Raw genomic sequence first — 18,362 nt, 5'->3', positions numbered from 1 at the left:
AATAAGCATCAAAACAGCAACCTTCTCAAGCTTCATTTTTTTTCATCTGCAGAGTGGGAGAATGACAGCCGGACCCACATCACAGAGTTGATGTGACCACTACCGACAACAGCAAATAATCACTATTGCGAGCTATTGCCCGTATTTTCTATATCATCTAAGATAGACATATAGTACATTTATTATAGAAATAAATGCTATTTTTAAAGCCATTGTTCAACATCCTCTTCAGAACTTGATGTCTACTGAACTCAGATTCTGATCTCTCAAAGCTGCTTTCCCTACGGAAACACAGAGTACGGAGGTGAGAAGAAGCTGAGCCTCTAATAATTGAAGCGCTCTACTTAAGATTCACAAGATATGCGGTCTTCATAAACCCTGGTCTCTCCTTTGCCCTGTAGCATCGGAATTTCATGTTCAATTCAAGGAGGGAAAAAAAACAGAAGGTGAAGGTTCCCAAGCCCTAAGCCGTATACCATAAACAGGATCAACTCCCATCATTTATTTTATATTGGGAAAGCGATAAGAATATATAGAGGAGGGGGGAGAAATGAAAAAAGCAAATAAGCTTTTCATTTCCTTCCAGCCATATGGAATAACCTCACCAGTCTTCAAAGTGTGCCATTCAGGTGGACAATTTCCGCCACTGAAGCCAACATAACCCTCTTTTCCTTTCTTCCCAATATCCCTTGGTGATCACAAGATCCTGAGAAGCAGGGTTTATGCCTTTTCATTGTTCCGAACGTCACCTAACAAAACTGTGGGTACCTAATAAAGACCAGCGAAAACAAAAGTACGCGGTACCAGCAGACCGAGTTCAGTAAGGAGCTTTTCTAAGGAAATCTAAATGAGAAGCTATCAGCCAAAAGGAACTAGAGAGATCGTCTAAACTATGTGTCACCATACAGACACAGGGGGAGCAGGGGGAGGGAGGCTGGAGGTGGAGGCGCTGGACAGAGGAAAGCTAGTGGCTCTTCTGCGGCAGAAATTAGAATTACAGAGAAACGTACAGACACGAAGCCCCATCATCTTCTAACTGCAACAGCAGACAGAAACCTTACCAACTAAAACAATGTTCATGAAAAATTTACATTTATAAGATATACGTTTGTTATATGGGAAAGGAAAATGCTACAGTTCCTGAGCTTTTAGGTTTTAGAGAAGATTAAATACCACCCAAACATCTTTCAATTGCACACTGCATAACTGATGCAGAGAAGCACCCTGCCAGCCCCCCGCCCCCCACTCCCCACCAGAATCTGACAGCTTCTCAACCATTTCCAAGAAGAAAGAACTGAAAAACCTACAACAGTAATAACAATTAAGACAAAGTGTTATCAGAATCAAGGAGAAACTGATGCAAATGCTGAAAATGAACTGTGAGGTTATGACACATCTTGATGTGTTCCATGAAGACGTACTCTGAACAAAAGTAGAAGGATGCTTTAGCTTTCCTACCAACCCCTCTCACCCCAGCCGGTGCCCAGGACCTAGAGCGGGACGCACTCCAGAAAACAGAGGCCCGCCCCGCCCCTTAGGGGCGGTTTTCTCCAGGAGGAGGGTCGGTCTTCAGCCTCGGCCGGCTGATTCCCCAGGCGTGCACTTTCAGCCCTGGCCACCATCTGCCTACCGCTCTCTCCTACCAGCGGAGACCAAAAGCCCCTAACACACAGCAGGGCGCTACCAAGCCCCAGCCATAAGCACTAGAGCACCAAGAGAATGCTGGAAGGGGGGCGGGGGGCACTGCAGGGAACCAGAGAACACTCAGAACGGTAAAGTTAAGAATGCATTCGTAAACCAGAAACCTAAATCTTAATAAGCCCAAGGGCTGGTGCTTTTTAAAGACAAACAGAATAAGATAGCCACAGAGCAAACCGAAGAAAGAAGTCATCTCAGTACTACCCGCAGAAGGAGGTCTGGCCTAGACTGTTTCAGCATGTTCTACTGAAAACCCTCGCTCAAACAGAAACTGCCGAAGTTATGGGGCGCCTGGGGGGCCTCAGTCGGTTGAGTGTCTGACTCTTGATTTCAGTGCAGGTCATGATCTCCCAGGACGCGAGTTTGAGCCCTGCATCTGGCACTGTACTGACAGCGCAGAGGCTGCTTGGGATTCTCTCTGCCCTCCCTACTCGTGCTCTCCCCAGCCGCCTCTACCTCTCAAAAATAAAGTGAAGAAAAGAAAATGCCTAAGTTATTTAAACTGTCTTATAACAGGGAAATAAAACTTTCCGATTCATTCTGAAAAGGTGGCATAACCCTGATACCAAAACTCCCAAAGAGTGCATCGCAGGGGATAAAACAGTTCGGTCATCTCCTGGGAGAATTTAAATGTAAAACTTCCAAATAGAAGATGACAAATTAAACCAGCATATATTAACAGAATACTTTTAAGATCAGATATCGCAGAAATGCAGAGGCTGGATATTAAGCAATCCGACTTCATCATTTAATAGGCCAAAGAAGAAAAAAACTGTAGGAGTCCACTGACAGACACTGAAATAACATTTATAAAGTTCAACACTCATTTCTGATTCTTCAAGGGGTGGGGAAAAAAAAAAAGCTTTCAGTAAATAAAAAGGTTTCTTTCTTGAAGAGCAGAGAACGATTATTTGAAATCAAAGCCAAGTGACACTTCACTTAATGAAAAGCACCAGGAAACTCACAGATGTCTTTTATCATTATTTTTCAAAACTGATTTAGAACTTTTTGTCAAGGTCAAAGACAAGGAAATGAAAAACAAATATACTATTGTTGGATAATCTTAAAGATGATACAACTGTATGGGGGGAAAAAAAACTTAAGGCTTGTGATAATTAATTTTGTATCAACCTGATTGGGCCATGAAATGCCCAGATGTTTGATCAATCATTATTCTGGGTGTTTTCTGTGAGGGTGCTTTTTGGATGAGATTAACATTTAAACTAGGAGACTGATTAAAGTAGACTGTGTTTCCCAATGTGGGTGGGCCTCGTCCAATCAGTCGAAGGCCTGAATAGAACAAAAAGGCTGATAGAAGTATGGCTACTCCAGCTTTCTTTGACCTCCACTGGCACGAGAGATGGTTTTTTCCATCTCCTCACTTTCAATCTGCAGGTGTCTTTAGACCTAAAACGTGTCTCTTGGAGGCAGCATATAGATGGATATTCTCTATTCATTCTGATAGCCTAGGTCTTTTGATTGCAGCATTTTGTCTTTACATTCAGAGTGATTACTGAAATATGTGAATTTAGTGCCACTGTGTTATCTATCTGTAGTTTGGTGTTTTTGGTGATGCTCTCTGGTCCTTTGTAGTCTTTGCTGCTTTGGTTTCCCCCGGCCCCAACCCTCCACTCAGAGAGTCCCCTTAAAATTTCTTGCAGGCCACAGCGACTTCTTACTAGACCTGTCTCCAGAGGCAAGGGAAATAAAAGCAAAAATGCACTATTGGGGCCTCATCAAAATAAAAGCTTCTGTACAGCAAAGGAAACAACAAAACTCAAAGGCAACGATGGGAATAGGAAAGGATATTTGCAAATGACATACCAGGTAAAGAGTTAATATCCAAAATCTGTAAAGAACTTCTCAAACTCAACACCCAAAAAACAAATAACCCACTGAAGAGAAGGGCAGAAGACAGGAGTAGACACTTTTCCAGGGAAGACATCCAGATGGCCAACAGACACAGGAAACGATGCTCGGCATCCCTCCTCATCAGGGAAATAACAAATCAAAGCCACACTGAGGTACCACCTCACACCTGTCAGAGTGGCTAACGTGAACAACTCAGGCAACACCAGATGTCGGTGAGGATGCAGAGAAGGGGGAACACTTTTGCACTGCTGGTGGGAATGCAAACCGGTGCAGCCACTCTGGAAAACTGTATGGAGTTTCCTCAAAAAGTGAAAACTTGAATTACCCTACGACCCAGCAACTGCACTACTAGGTGCAAGGGATACATGCGCCCAATGTTTATAGCAGCTCTATCGACAAAAGCCAAATTATGGAAAGAGCCCGAATGTTCATGGACTGATGAACAGACGGACACACACACACACACACACACACACACAATGGAGTATTACTCAACGTTCAAAAGAATGAAACCCTGCCATTTGCAACAACGTGGATGGAAGTGGAGCACATTATGCTAAGTGAAGTAAGTCACAGAGACAAATACAATCTCACTCATGCGGAACTCAAGAAACAACAGATGAGCATATGGGAAGGGAAGGAAAAAGAAGATAAAAACAGAGAGGGAGGCAAACCATAAGAGAATCCTAAATACCGAGAACAAAGTGAGGGTTGCTGGAGGGAAGGGGGGTAAGTGGGGGATGGGCATTACGGAGGCCGTTCGTGGAATGAGCGCTGGCTGTTACGTGTAAGTGACGAATCACTGGGTTCTGCTCCTGAAACCAAGTAAATAAATTAAAAAAAAAAAAAAAAGGCCAACCCTCTCAAGTAGTAGAGTTCTTTCTACCAAATTGCCTTCAAACTGGGCAGCCTTTTCCCCTGAATTCGAATCTGAACTGGAACATGGGCTCTTCCCTGGTGCTGAGGCTCGGCTGGGTCTCCAGCTGGCGGACCCGGCCTGCAGACTGGGCACTTGCTAGCTCCGTAAGCCCACGAGCCAGGTCCTCCTAAGGAATCTCTGTCTTTCAGATCCCACTGGTGTCTCTCGGATATTCGCTCTTTCTGATGCTATTGGTACTGTTTCTCTACAAAACCCCAATCCTGCCGAGACAGACAGCTTGCCTGGGCTGCAGACCTCTCCCTCCAAAATCAGCCCCGGAGACACTATAAAAGGGATTCCAGAACTTCACGTCGCCAAGTGAGAAACTCTGGAGGCAACCCAAGTCCTCCAGAAGGGGGAGCTGTTGAGACCCAGCGCTCGCCTCTCCCCAAGGCAGCCCCCCTGAGGTCTGGCGACCCCATTCACGGGAGAAATGGACAGCAATGGCTTTACCCTGGCCTGGGGCTTTCCCTCTTGGTCTCCAATCCCTCCCCCTATCAAGTGGAGACTACCTCTCCCGGCACTGCTTCCTCCAGATCTGCCTACAGGGCCCTGCACCAGGACTCAGTAGACTCAGGGCAGAAATTCTACACTGAACCATACTTTCCAAGGAAGTGTTCAAAAAGAAAAAAGAAAAATCTAGGGTATGCTGGGAGAGAGATGAAAACTAATGAGAAGTAAGAAGAAAATTTTGGTAAAGTTCACAAATGTCATTGAAAAAAAATAAAAAGGATGGGCGCTTGTGTGGCTCAGTCCATTAAGCGTCCGACTCTTGATTTCAGATCAAGGTCATGATCTCAGGGTTCATGAGTTTGAGCCCCGAGTCGGGCTCTGTGCTGATAGTGCAGAACCCGCTTGGGATTCTGTCTCCCCCCCACCTGCCCCTCCCTTGCGCTCTCTCTCTCTCACTCGCTCTCAAAAATAAACATTTAAAAAATAAAAATAAAACTTTTTTAAAAGGATGGGAGAAGGCAGAAAAAAAATCTCCAGATGTAATTACCTCTTTTTACCTATTTTATAGTATTTCAGAAAATGAACATACATTACTTTTGATTTTGCCACACAATTAAAACAATGTCTTCGAACACATCCTAGTGTGAATATTATTATTAGGAAAAGAAGGGGGGAAGCTACGGTCTCTATTAGAGGCCTGTAAACACCAGAGTCGGCTAGTCCACTCGAGGGTAGAGGAAAACAGTAAGTATCCTCCAGACTCAGACGGCACTTTAATACCAAAGAAGCGAAGGAAGCCACTCCAGAGCACGCACACAGATTGTACCCAGGGTGACTTACCAACAGGGGCGGGTGGGCAGACAGGGGACCCAGAGCGCCACGAAGCCGTTCTCCTCCTTCCCCTGCACCCTCCGCACGCACCCTCCGCCCACAGTGTTTACAAAGCCAGCGATGTGGTAGTGAGATCACCTGGTAGTGATCTAAAGCGGCGCCACCGTGTGCCTGAGGGTGTGTGCTAGTTAGACCTAAATTGGTGCCAGGTTGCGAACAAGATGGAGTCGGTGTCGGCAGCACTCCTAACCAGCGCAGGCCAAATATGTCAAAAGCGCCCAGTGATCGATGGAAATGATAACAAAAGACTGAAACCTCAAGCTTTATCCAAGTTTTCCCCACTCTCCTCCTTCGAATGCTATTTTAAGGGGTTTGTTTCATTCACTCAGGTCTTCGGAGAGGGTGATCATACTCTCAAAGAAAGAATTACGTTCACAGGGACGCCTGTGAATCTGGAGATTTCAAAATGGCTGCACTAAAACTGAAGAAGCTCGTGGATAAAAAGAAACCTACGGTTTTTAGAAATTAGATTTGTTATGGCACTTTCTGAGTCTTCCGTGAAAGGGATGTTTTCAAGTCCGGACAGGGTAGAATCAGGCCCTCATTGTCAACTGTGATTATTATTTAAACAACATTCTTGGGCGAAATCAGAAGAGACACATATGTTTTTATAAACACAGCTCCTGACAGTAACAGCGATTTCATCACAACCATTTTCTGTGTTAAATGCAAAGTGCTAAGGGAGTAAGATCATCCAATCACAGGATTCACTGTTGGTTTCTTACGGCTGCTGTAACAAATGATCGCACTCAGCGGCCTGGAACAACACAGATCTGTCACCTTACACTCCAATGCAGCTACCACTGGGCGAAAATCACGATGCCGGAAGCGCTGCATTCCTCTGCGGGCTCTCTGGGAGAATCTGTTTCCTTACCCGTTCTAGCTTCTGGAGGCCACCTGCACTCCTTGGCTGTGGGCCTCCTGCTTCCCGTGCCTGCAAAGCCACGCGAGTGCTTCCCACATCCTACCACTCTGGCCTCCGCGACCCCCTCATCCGCTTGCAGGGACTCTTGAGACGACACCGGTCCCGCCCGGATCGTCCAGAACAAGCTCGCTATTTTACAGTCAGCCGAGGTTCCACTGGCAACCTTAATTTCTCTCGCCGTGTAACCCATTCGCAGATTCCAGCGAGTAGATCAGAGACATCTTGGGGCGCCTGGGTGGCTCAGCCGGTTGGGGGACCGACTTCAGCTCAGGTCACGATCTTATAGTGTGTGAGTTCGAGCCCCGCATCGGTCTCTGGGCTGACAGCTCGGGGTCTCGAGCCTGCTTCGGATTCTGTGTCTCCCTCTCTCTCTGCCCCTCCCCTCTTAATGCACACGTTCTCTCTCTCTCAAAATTAAATAAACATTAAAAAAAATAAAAGAATAGACATCTTTGGGGGACCATGATTTTGCCTCCCATTATTCTATCACTGAGAGAGGATACATATGAGAGTGGGCTGTGGAGCTGGGTGCCCCAAGCCAAACCCAAAGTTAAAAGGCAGTTCTCACTTACTTATCCCTAAATTAAATCACGATCCTTCTGAGGATAGAGCATGGGCTAAAACAGTTCTCAGCCTGTCAGAAGGTCCCTGGCATGCCTGTTTTTCACAAAGCGGTCTCTCAAAGCTCTGGTTTCATGATCTCCAAAAAAAGAACGTAATGCCAGGTTCATATAATTGTTGTGAGGATTCATGGAATACCTGCATCTATTCATTGGCAAGCAGCTCTGCTCACGAGACCCTCGCGGCAGGGGCCCCGCCCTCACGCCTGGCACAGAGGTGGATAAAGCAGTAGCATGCTTAATGCTCGCCTTCTCACGCTGGCAAAGCGCTAACTACACATCAGCTCCATTAACAGTCACACAACAAGTATGTCCCCAATGAGCATTCTAGATGTCACCATTTTGTGACTCACAGTACAAGAACTTCTGAGAGCACCAAAGACATTGTGCCAACCCAATTTCTCCTGAGCCCATTCCACTGCTGGAGTCACCATGACTGCTTCAATATGGATGCCAATGGCCTCGCCTTTGCAGTTTCAAGGATGAATCTGAGCTCCTCTTGCTAACCCCCTCCACGGCCACTGGGCACAGCTGGCCGTGCTTCCTCCTGCGATGCATTCCTCCCTCGAACATCGATCTCATCTGGCTTTCTTCCTACCTCACTGGCTACTCCTTCTCAGTGCCCTTTGCTGATTTCCCTTCATCTAGCAGATCTCAAAAATGCGGTAGTAGCCTGCAGATCCAGGCATCAGGCTTCTCATTTATCCGACCTCAGGCCCTAAACGATCTCACCCAGTCTCATGGTTTTAAACACCATCTAAAATGCTGACTCAGAGCTTCTCATCTCCAGCCCAGACCTGCACTAGTCTTCTTTAACTACCTACTTGGCATTTCCACTTGGATCCTAACTGACATTTCCAGCTTAAAACAGCCAAAATGGAACTTCTGATCTATCCCACCACCCACACCTTACCCATCTCAGTTGACAACTCCACCTTTCTGGTTGCTCACTTTTGATTCCTCTTTCACTCACACCCCAATGTCCTCGTCAAGAAATCTATTGGCTCTACTTCAAAAAAACCCCAAAGTCCCTTACCACTCTCTAGCTAGAGTCCTGCCAAAGCCTCCTATTTGGTCTTATAGCATGCTGCCTACTCACTCTCCCCAAGATTTTGTTCAAACAGCATCCGGGGCACTCTTGCAAAAACAATACCTTCCAATGGCTTCCCATCTTACATGAAAAGCCAAAATCCTCATTTCCTAACACTCAGCTCCAGCTGTTCTCATATCCTCAAAGACATCTAGTATGAGCCTTCTTCAAAGTATTGTTTGCTCTTCCTTTCCCTACAAGATCTTTCTGCCAAATATTTACTCAAATGTCATCTTATTTGAAAAGCCCTCCCTGACACCCAGGAAAAAAACAGCACCACAGTCCCTTAATTGAAGGTTATTTTTATCCACAACATTTGTTACTACCTACTATGTAAGTTTTGGGTTACTGTCTGCCTCCTTCATCGAATATTGCTGTATCCTAGCACTGTTGGGAGTGGTTTCTGAACTCACAGGTTGAGAAAGAACTCCTTGTGAGGTTAAGGTAAGCTGTAGGGACTCTTGCTGTCAGACGGCGACAGATATCTACCCCCACCCAGTTGTTTCTGCTTAGAGTACTGAACCCCAAGGCACCTTGTTGATTGGTATTCGGAGTGACTTATTCTGGCCTTGATATACTGATTGCACCTTGTGAAGGAACCTATGGTAGGAACTTCTTCTTTTGTGATTATGGGAGCAAACATTTGTGTTTTCTGAAAAACCTGCTTTTCTTAATACTTCCCCTTAAAAAAAACAGGCTATTGACCCCTGCTCACAAAGAACTAACTTTGCCTTTTTTATGCTAAAAACATTGTCTTGTATGCTAACGATACCTCCCTTCCCCATAGGATAAGCATCTGAATCCCCTACCTCAATCACTATTGATACAGGTTCCACATGAGTCTTCTACAAATCTGTGTTCTGGGAAATTCTTACATATCAAAGAAGTCTGTCATCAGAAATCATTGTCTAAGGCAAATGCCACTTCTGTGCCTCCCCCAGACACTTAATTATAAAATAAAGTTGAGCCCCGGTCAGAGCAGAGATGCCTGCCTGGTGACCAGAAAGATTCTTGGGGCTCTCTCATCCCTCCCTCACCGACACCGTCCATCCTTCAGGGACCCCCGGACCCGGCCTCCGGCATAGCACCCAGAAAACAAAAGTACTCCATAAATATCTGCCCAATAAGTAAAATGATCGATCAGTCCATCGTGGACTGACTAGCTTCTCTCTGAGGTAGTGAAACTATAAGCTCTGTTCAAGGATATATCACACTGGAGTCATGTTCACCTTTTCAATCCCAACAAGCAGTAGAAATACAGGTTTACAAACTTGTACTTGCATCCAGAAAGTTTCTACTAAGTTTCCAAACATATAATTTTTATAATATATGCTTCAAAGAGAATGTTTACCCATGCCTGAGTGATGCATGAGTGATGCAATAATCAGCAGAACCTGTTAATATTAATAGCTCATTAAATGAAAGCGCAAATTTTTGATCCAAAGGCTGCTGGGAAGGATATATTATAACCCAGTGCTCCATTTTCCTCAGCAATCAGTCTCGTAACAAGGTGCATTACCATTTCAGTTACTAGTTGCTCTAAATTTATTAAAATTAATACATGTAAAGAACCAATTTAAGTTTCGATAAATGATTCACAATGTTCTACCCAGCAGGTAAGATAAATAAATTATTTTTGTGTGATGCGTTTTCCCACTTAAAAGAGCTCCCTCCTGATTTCTCACGACTGGTTTTCATTCTAACAAAACTGAAAGGAACAGTCCTTGAGGCTGATGCATCCAGAAGGTAAACTGTATTTTAATATTAATTTCTCATTCAGCACATTGCATTGTAGGTTTATTTTAAATAGGTTCGGCTACTTGTAAGCCCACCTGGCTTATTAAAATTAATATATCGAACACATTCCAGGCATCCTGGCCGGGATAACCACAAGAACTAAGCCAGGTATGAACGGGCCTCCGATCAGGAGGCCTGTTTATTAATAATGGTGGCAAAAATAAAGACGCGGTGACACACATTAGCGCTCTGTTTTTATACAGTGGCCTGGGCGAGGGCTAAGGTCATTTACGGGCAATCTTCACCTCAAAGGAAAACACTATAGGCACTGAGTTGCCTTCACAAATAACAGAAGGTCATGGAACCCTCACAGGGTACAAAGCGGACTTCCTACTGTCCCCGCAGCTCTTCTCCTTCCTGGCCACCCCTCTTTAGCCTGACACCGTTTCCCTTGTTATTTCTCTCTTCGCCGTGCAAGTTTCATCTTGAAATGTTAGGCTAACAGCCTGATGCTCCTGCTGCAAAGTTCTATAGCACACTAAACTTTGAAGAAAAGGAGGAATATACCTCTAAATAAATAATACCCCAAGAACCTATACTTGGAGGAAGCCGGGTCTAAGAAATTATATCTCTGTACCCAGGAGACCCACGTCAGGTTCCAGCTCTGTGACCAAGTACTTGATGGCACATCGTTTCTGGTCCATGAATAGGCAAGACCCTGTGGAAGATGCGGATACTTCTGTGTTGTTGATGCCCCAACTTCCTCTCCCTGCACCACGGATTCTCCTCAAAAGCAAATCTGTGTTGTGTTCAGCTGTTAACATTTTGGAGCCGTGTGTTACTGTAGCACAGCCGACCTCTCCTGCCTACTACAGCACCTGAGAAGATTATGGGTCACATGAAGGCAATACTCCATACAGAGCACTCAGCAAGATACATGGTACACAGGAAATTACAAGTACAAGTCCCAGAAGAAAACAGAGTGGGGCTGAAAAAGTAGTCAAAGAAATAACGGCTAAAAACTTTCCAAATTTGGTCAAAGATTCAAGAAACTGAACAAACTCCAACTAAGACAAATCAAAGAAAGCCACACCAAGAAGCATCATAATTAAGCTTCTGGAAACTTAGGCAGACACACACACATACACACACACACACACACACACCCTTTGAAGGCAGCCAGGGAAAGAAGCAACGAGAACACGTCTGTCAGTTGAAATGACAGAAGCCATAGGCAGTAGCAGAGCAGTTTTCAAGTTCTGAAAGAAAAGAGCCACCAACCACAAATATTCTATTTCGGTGACAATATCCTTCAAAAATGAAAGCCTAAAGAATGGCTAAAGTTTTCTAAATAGAAAGAAGCAGAAGATAGAAGATAATAGAAGTCTTAGAACTTTTTTTTTTTAAATGTTTATTTCTGAGGGAGAGAGCACAACCAGGGGAGGGGCAGAGAAAGGGGGGCAGAAGGTCTGAAGCAGCTCCAGGCTCTGAGCTGTCAGCACAGAGCCTGATGCGGGACTCGAACCCATGAACTGTGAGATCATGGCCTGAGCCGAAGGCAGATGCTTAACTCACTGAGCCACGCAGGTGCCCCAAAAGCTTAGAACTTTGAAATAAACACAGGAATGGGTAAAACTCGGGGTAGACATAGAAAATTACCCTTCTTGTTGAAGGTTTTTAAGATCATATTTGATAGTTGAAGCAAAAAGTTTAATACTAACTCTCTGACACGGTGCTCAGTGAATGTAAATATTTAAGGCAGTTGTGTTTACAAGTGGAGACAGGAGACAGGTGTAAACGCAGGTAAGGTTTTCATACTTGACCCGGAGTGGTACCAGCAGACTGATGTTATACATGCCTCTTTTAATACCTAGAGCAACATTAAGAAAACCATACAAAGTAACACACTCAAATAAAAGAACTATGAATAAATTTTAAGCTGGAATCTTTAAGTTTCAGTTAACTCACAGGGAAGAAACGAGAAACAAGAGAAATGAAAAGCAGAGGAATCAGAAAGCAGATGGCCGACCTAAGTCCTAATGTATCAATAATTACCTTAAATGTGAATGATCAAACCACGCCAATTCAAAGACAAATTGGCAGAGTGGAAAAAAGTCATTCTGAAAGCGTTACCCACTGTGTGGTTCAGTTCATATAATGTGCTTGAAATGACAAAAATTATGGAGAGAGAAGAGACAGTGCTGGGGGCGAGATAGGGAAGGAGCGGCCATAATTGTAGAAGGGAACCTTGTGGTGGACGGCTCTGCCTCTTCACTGCAGAGGGGGTCACATGACTCTTCACGTGTGACAGAAGTACACAGAACTGGATGCCTGAGTGGCTCGGTGGGTTAAGCATCCGACTCTTAATTTCGGCTCAGGTCATGATCTCACGGTTCGAGGGATCAAGCCCCATGTCAGGCTCTGCACTGACAGCATGGAGCCTGCTTGGGATGCTCTCTCTCTCTCTCTCTCTCTCTCTCTCTCTCTCTCTCTCTGCCCCTCCCCCGCTCACACGCTCTCTCTCAAAATAAATATTTTTAAAAATATTTTAAAAAAAGAAGTGCACAGAACTAACACATGTATGCGCATACGCACAAATGACTGCATGTAAAACTTGTGAAATAGGGATCCAGTCCCTGGATTGTTACCAATATTGATTTCTTGGCTGTGACATTGCACCAGAGTTATGCAAGATTTTACGTTTTGGGAACTGGGTGAAGGGTACAGAGAATCTCTCTATTATTTCTTCTAACTGCATGTGATTCTCCACTTACTTCAAAATTAAAAACTTTAAAAAAATTCAGATATGAGTGAAAATATAGGATATCTGTCTTTCTCTGACCAACTTATTTCACTTAGCGTAATATACTCACTCCACTTCCATCCACGTTTTGCAAATGGCAAAGTTTAGTTCCTTTTCATTGCCAAGTAATATTCCATTGTATGTATGTAATCACATCTTCTTTATCCATCCACAAGTTGATGGACAAGAGCACACTGTATACACTGTATGTTAGCTAACTTGACAATAAATTACATTAAAAAACCTTCAAAAAAATGTATACTGGAGTTAAGAACAACTTTTGCCTTAAGTAAAATGGATGAAATAAAGAGCAAGAAACAAACCGAAGCTCTCCCCCTAACTCCCTGGTTTGAGTGTGAGGTGAGGTAAGGAAATAAGGACACACAGTTTCAATTTGAGTCCCACTGCTATGCAACCCAAAAGTTCTGTAATGTGGACACAAAAGACAATTAAGAATATGTGCAGAGGTTAACGTGTTTTGTTAAAAAAAAAAAAAAAAAAGGTAATTATAGGTGCACATGGGTGGCTCAGTCGGTTAAGCGTCCGACTTCAGTTCAGGTCATGATCTCACAGTTCATGGGTTCAAGCCCCACACAGGGCTCTGTGCTGACAGCCAGCTCAGAGCCTGAAGCCTGTTTCGGATTCTGTGTCTCCCTCTCTCTCTGACCCCCCCCCCGCTCACACTGTCTCTCTCTCTCTCTCTCTCAAAAATAAAACATTTTTAAAAATTTAAAAATAAAAATAAAAATAAATTTTTAAAAATTGTATCGTTTTGCTAAGTACATAAGTGATGCATATTTGCAAAACTTTACAAAATCAAGGCAAATAATGAGTTAATAAAATAAGAATCACATGATCCAATCACAACTTGGTCTTGTGATCTTTTTTTCTACGTTTACCTGGGGATTTTGGAGGGTGGAGAAAAACCGGAGTATACTCTAGATCAGGAATCAGCAAACTACAACCAGCCCATCTAGCCAGATGCCTGGTTTTATCTAGCTTTCGAGCAGGTTTTTACATATTTATATGGTCACCTGCCTATATAAGATCCTCAGTTCTGCCTCTTTGTCTGCAAAGCTTTAAATATTTACTATCTAGACCTTTACAGAAAAGGCTTGCCAGCCTCTGCTCTAAATGACATTTTTGTAAAAAGCTCTTATCAATTATAAAGATAATACAATTCCTTTCTGGATATTTAGCCTGTTTCCAAATTTTTATATTATAAACAAAGTTTCAATGAACACTCCTGGAGCTAAATGTCTGCACACAAAGATGGATGGACTTTCCAAAGGGGACATAACTTATAGCTAACATTTACTTAATAAATATCTTATAAATGTTGATAATTATTGTTTTCCTAATAACTAACAATATTTATTTTACGACCAAACAGGAATTTATTATAATTATTAATGTTAGCTGTAAATTAACAAGACAATTCTCTATTCCCCAGAAAAGAAAGCAATGTTCAAAGATTCTGAAATTGGTATGTTTTTCCACCTAGCTGAACAAGCCAAAATCTGTAACATCACCCAAAATATCATTTTATACACAGGCAGGAGCTCCAAGGGAGTTTTTTCTTAATCTTGTCCAATTCTACAAAGGTACACGGAGGAAGAGTCTGGAATAAAATTAAAGAGGTCACAGTGAAGTCGGAGACAGCATAACTACAGAGGAGAAGAGCAGGCTCTGGAGTCAGTCTGCGGGATTCAAATCCATTTACCTGCGGGTGAGCCGGGCCAGGTAGGTACCTAAACACTCAAAGTCCGTTTCTTCCTCTGTAAAACTGAAGCAATAATCAGGGCCAAATCTTGGACTTGTTAATGTATCTAAAGAACTTACCAAAGTGCCAAATATTGTTTCCTACACCAAATGAGTCTGGTTTCATAATAATCCTCATTATCAAAATAGACTCTGAACACTGCTCATTCCACTACACCATCTCTGCTCCAAGGAGCGTTCACAACTTCCCTCTGTAAGCAGAAGCTTGTAGGATTTTAGAAACAAAATCCCAGATATCAGTTGCTCATTTGCCTTTCTTTAATAACATATTTAATAGGAAAGCATATTATTTGTTTCAGCTTGAACAAAACCATTATAAGAAGAATCAAGAATGGATTAGAAGAGCACCACTGTAGAGGAAAAACCTGAATACAGAGATCTCAATTTCAGGGGGCTTTTCTTGGTGTTTTTGTTTGTTTATTTTTGAGTGAGTGAGCGAGCGAGTGAGAGAGAGAGTATAAGGGAGAGGGGTGGGGGGGGAGAGAGAGAGAGAGAGAGAGAGAGAGAGAGAGAGACTCTTAAGCAGGATCCATGCTCAGCACAGAGCCCAACGTGGGGCTTGATCCCATGCCCTAGGGGTCATGACCTGAGCCAAAATCAAGAGTCAAAGGCTTAACCGACTGAGCCACCCACGCACCCCTAACATGTCTTTTCCAAACCTTTGGCTAACAGTGGAGTTTACTCAGTTTCCTACCACGCAGCTGCGCTGGATGCTTTGGAATCTTCCTGCCTCTCCACCGGCTCACCTGTCGCATACTATCCCACACTTGCTCTTTTTTTTTTTTTTTTTTTAAATTTTTTTTTAATGTTTTATTTATTTCTGAGAGAGACAGCGTGAGCAGGGGAGGGTCAGAGAGAGAGGGAGACACAGACTCTGAAACAGGCTCCAGGCTCTGAGCTGGCAGTCAGCGCAGAGCCCGACGCGGGGCTCGAACCCACGAACCGCGAGATCATGACCTGAGCGAAAGTCGGACCCTTAACCGACTAAGCCACCCAGGCGCCCCTATCCCACACTTGCTCTTGACTGCACTTGAGAGGCATCTCCCCTTGTCTTCTGCTACTGCCCCGCGCAGATCTCTACACCCCTACCTGTCTCTTCCGGGGGCTTGCGCCAGGACTTCCTGCCATGCGTCTCTCCTTCCAGTTTATCTATCACCGGCCCCCATCCCCACCCTTCACAGTCAAGGCTTTTTAGCTGGCTCCACAACGTCCACAGGATCAAGTCCAAACTGTCCGGTGTGACACATCGGTACCTTCACAACCTTGCCCTACTTTCCTCGACCAGCCTCACTTCCCCAACTTCCTCCACATTCTAGCCACGGGGGGTGCCATACAGGTGGGCGGCTGAACATGCAAGCACTTTCATGACTCAGTCTCTGCCCAGCCTTTCTGCCTAGATCCGTCTTCCATATTTAATTCCTGGAGACCCAAACGAAGCCATTCCCGACCAGTCATCCACCCCTTTGTGCTCCCGTAGCCCTCGGCCACCGCCGGTGCCACAGCAATCGTCTCTAAGGGCTCACAAGGTCTTGGAGCTTCAACAGGGAATGAAGTTCTTTTGAACACATATTTCATTGCTATGTTTTTCAGAATAAAGTGCCATTTAAGAAAGAGTCTGGCTTATGATATCGAGGTGGGATAAACAGTAGACCATGGATTAGAAACAAAAAATACTAGACGTGAGGACCCCTTCAGTTATTCCACGAAATTTGCCACAAGTCGTTTAGTTATTGACCTGAACGCAAGACCCTTAACTGTGTTACCCATTAAACCACATACTTGGGGCACCTGGTGGCTGAGTCAGTTAAGCATCTAGCTGAATTTCAGCTCAGGTCATGATCCAAGAGTCATGGGATTGAATCCCGGGTCTGACAGCACAAAGCCTGCTTGGGATTCTCTCTCTCCCTCTTTCCGCTTCTCTCCCTACTCACATACTTTGTCTCTCAAAATAAACAAATAAATATTTAAAAAATAACATACTCTCTTGTTTGAACTTCTACTTGAACTACAAAGTATAACTTAAAGTTCTTAAAAGGTTTAAACAGTGACATACACACCACTGTCAAGTATATTAATTATACTACACCCAGCAGTTTCATTTCATGTGGTCACAGGTTTCAAGAAATGAAAAAAGCACAGACAGTTTTGGGCTATTTTGGTTTGTTGTTGCTGTTGTTGTTTTAGAGAGAGAGAGAAGGAAAGCAATCGGGGGAGGGGGCAGAAAGAGAGAGAAGAGAATCCCAAGCTGGCTCCACACTCTAGGAAGCAAGGCCTTGGTCCCACATTCCTGTGAATATGACTTAAGCTGACATCAAGAATTGGATGCTCAACCAACTGAGCCGCTCAAGTGCCCCAACACAGAGTTTTGAGCAGTTCGTATTCCTTTCTTGAACATACAAAATGAGAACTTGGAAGAAAACATAAGGGAAAAGCTTCATAACACCAGATTTGTCAATGATTTCTTGGGCATGACATCAAGAGACAGGGAAAAAGGCAAAAATGGATAAAGTGGACTACATCAAAATTTTAAAACCTCTATGCATCAAACAACACTCCATGGTGAAAAGGCAACCCATGGAATGGGAGAAATTATTTACATGTTGCAAATTGTATCCCTGAATAGGGATATGTATATAGATAGGTAAATATATTCTTTATACATTACATTATGTATATTCTTCCTACAGATACAGTTAAATTGCAACTCTACAGATCTGTATCTGTATGTCAATCCATCCACCCATATAGCCTACTCACAGGTTGCTGAGTTATAGACAAAGACAACAGGTTTATGTATCTATCTCTCATAAGGATCTACCTATATCTATCTCCATCTGATAAGGATTAACATCCAGCATATACAAAGAAGTCCTCCACAACAAAAACCCAAAGAGCCTGAATAAAAAATGGGCAAAGGAATGGAATAGGCATTTCTTAAAAGAAAATATACAAATGGCCAACAACTTATAAATAGGTGCTCAATATCACTTAATCATCGAGGAAATGCAAATGAAAACCACAACATCACCTCACACCTGTCAAGATGGCTGCCATAAAAACAAACAAAAACAGAAAAAACAAGGGCTGGCAGGGACGTGAAGAAATCAGAACGCTTCTGCGCTGCTGCTGGAAACGTTAACTGGTGCAGCCTCTGTGGAAAGTGGTAGAGTGGTTCCTCAAAAAATTAAAAACAGAATTACCACGTGATCCAGCAATTCCACTTTGGGGTACATACCCTGAAGAACTAAAAGCAGCTGTCTCAAAGAGATAGGTTTACACTCGTGTGCACTGCCAAGTTGTTCACAAAAACAAAGGGTGAAAGCAACCCAAGCGTCCATCAGTAGATGACTAGATAAATGTGGTTTGTATACACGATGGGATATTATTCAGCCTTAAAGAAGGAGGGGCGCCTGGGTGGCTCAGTTGGTTAAATGTCTGACTTCAGCTCAGGTCATGATCTCACAGCTCGTGGGTTCAAGCCCCGCATCGGGCTCTGTGCTAAGAGCTCAGAGCCTGGAGCCTGCTTCAGATTCTGTGTGTGTGTGTCTCTCTCTCTGCCCCTCCCCCGCTTG

The 18,362-nt window shown here is 43.8% G+C and overlaps 1 protein-coding gene across 1 annotated transcript in view; it reads right to left on the bottom strand.

Moving 5' to 3' along the window:
* The window catches only part of VPS41 (VPS41 subunit of HOPS complex), a 182,315-nt gene that overhangs the window by 150,050 nt on the left and 13,903 nt on the right, over positions 1-18,362 (bottom strand). The gene's annotated exons all lie outside the window — the stretch shown is intronic.

This window comes from Hyaena hyaena, unplaced genomic scaffold (assembly GCF_003009895.1).
Source record: "Hyaena hyaena isolate Hyena2069 unplaced genomic scaffold, ASM300989v1 scaffold_1286, whole genome shotgun sequence".
Lineage (NCBI taxonomy): Eukaryota > Metazoa > Chordata > Mammalia > Carnivora > Hyaenidae > Hyaena > Hyaena hyaena.
This window is presented reverse-complemented; position numbering and strand designations above follow the sequence as displayed.